General features: G+C 41.9%; 1 long non-coding RNA gene across 1 annotated transcript; it reads right to left on the reverse strand.

Annotated features, from left to right (window-relative positions):
- Positions 1-1,491: 1,491 nt before the first annotated feature.
- LOC127918794 (uncharacterized) lies at positions 1,492-2,062 on the reverse strand. The gene is made up of 2 exons (XR_008100805.1): positions 2,017-2,062; positions 1,492-1,903 (listed from the first exon to the last, which is right to left on the reverse strand). It is a non-coding gene; the product is annotated as an uncharacterized LOC127918794 (long non-coding RNA).
- Between the last annotated feature and the right edge of the window lie 34 nt (positions 2,063-2,096).

The following is a 2,096-nucleotide window of genomic DNA, read 5'->3' on the forward strand; positions in this document are numbered from 1 at the left end:
CTCCTCACCATAGCCCCACACTCCTCCATCCACTATGGGACTGCTTTCCTCCTTCTCCTCCCTGAACTCTTAGGTATAGCCTCAGTAGCCCCCTCTAACTCGCCCAGTTATTCATACTATCCACATCCCCTTTCATATACACACGAGCCATCACCTGCTCACTCCGCACCTGAAACGGATCCCACTTTGCCCTTCCAAACACCTACCTGCCTACTCCCCACACCACATTACCCTACTTCTATCCTGGCCCTCCACCCTCTCCAGCACTTCCAGGTCCAATATCTGACCTGGATTATAGTAGTTCACTACCACTAGCACCCCTCCTCTCAAAACCACATATTCCTGTTCAATACCTTTGCCAAACATCCTGTAAGGAAGTCCTTGCTTTATGAGGGTGCCCCCCCCCCCATATATGTCCCTACAAACCACTAAATATTCCTGTATGATAAACTCAGCTGTAGCACGTTGGTTGTACACCATCCCCACACTGCCCATTCTCATGCTCCCCTCCACACTTTTTTCTCTTTACAGGCTGTTGCAACATGCCCTAACATCTGGCAGTTATATCATCTTAAAGGCTTTGGTACGTAAATCCTCACATAACTTATATATCCTATGGCTATGTTATTTGGCAGTACCCTGTCCTTGAAATGTAACAGAATAGATGGACTATCTACCCTAACTCCACCCCTTGTTGCTTGCGACCTTTGAACATTCACTAGAACGCCTCCACTCAAGATGTCGCTTACCCCTTTAATGCTAACACTCAGAGGCACTCCTGTTTCCACCCCTTTCATCCACGTCTTCCCTGCTTGATCAGTCCAGCTGCTCGACACCACTTTACACTTCCCTATTTGCTTTAATCTGGAGAGCTTTTTTCCTCTGCGCCGTGTCCTTACAGACACGTTTGGGGAGTAACGGATTACATGTAATCCGTTACGTTACCAGCAGAAATATTGTAATCAGTTTACAGATACTTTTGAAAAACTAGATTACTTTGAGGATTACTTTTAAATTGTAAATGACTTTTTAGCGAGTAAAATTTTTTTTTACTCTTTTCTCAATGGCATTCAAATCAGCATTGAAAAAAGGCACAAGTTTAAGTTTGTTCCACCTGAGTGAGTCTGACCACAAGTCAGAGATCACTATGATGACACACCAAATGTGTTTGATTGATCGCGGGAAAACGATCACGAATAGGTTTCGTAGGCTACAGACCAAGCTATGTCTTCCAATGGCCACATAGGTTTCGTAGGCTACAGACCAAGCTATGTCTTCCACAGCCTATGGAATAAAAGTGGGCCCTTTAATGCTCAATCTAATTCATGCTGATAAAAAAAAGCCATAGGCCTAATGGACACGTGCTCAAACTCACACACTTTTCATAGACTTAAAAGGGGCAATACGTAGTTGCTACATCCATTTATATATATATATATATATTATATTTATATATACACACACACACACACACACACACACACACACATATATATATATAAATTCTAGTTTTTATTTTTACATTGTATAATAATAGTGAAGACATCAACACTATGAAATAACACATGGAATCATGTAGTAACCAAACACATTGTTAAAAGAATCATAATAGATTTTAGATTCTTCAAAGTAGCCACCCTTTGCCTTGATGACAGCGTGGCATACTCTCGGCATTCTCTCAACCAGCTTCACCTGGAATGCTTATCCAAGGAAGGAGTTCCAACATATGCTGAGCACTTGTGGGCTGCTTTCCTTCACTCTGCGATCCAACTCCTCCCAAACCATCTCAATTGAGTTGAGATCAGGTGATTGTGGAGGCCAGGTCATCTGATGCAGCAGTCCATCACTCTCCTTCTTGTTAAAATAGCCCTTACACAGCCTAGAGTTGTGCTGGGACATTGTCCTGTTGAAAAACAAATGATAGTCCCACTAAGCGCAAACATCCATATATGGCCAGCTATGTAAACTTTAACATTGATTTATCCTGCAATAGATGTCATTCAATTGGGAACATACATTTGTGTCTTCTTCTAATGCATCTTAAGGGGAAAGTCATCTAAAAGTAACAGAATGTAATCAGATTACATTACTGAGTT

Source organism: Oncorhynchus keta, unplaced genomic scaffold (assembly GCF_023373465.1).
Source record: "Oncorhynchus keta strain PuntledgeMale-10-30-2019 unplaced genomic scaffold, Oket_V2 Un_contig_14889_pilon_pilon, whole genome shotgun sequence".
Classification (NCBI taxonomy): domain Eukaryota; kingdom Metazoa; phylum Chordata; class Actinopteri; order Salmoniformes; family Salmonidae; genus Oncorhynchus; species Oncorhynchus keta.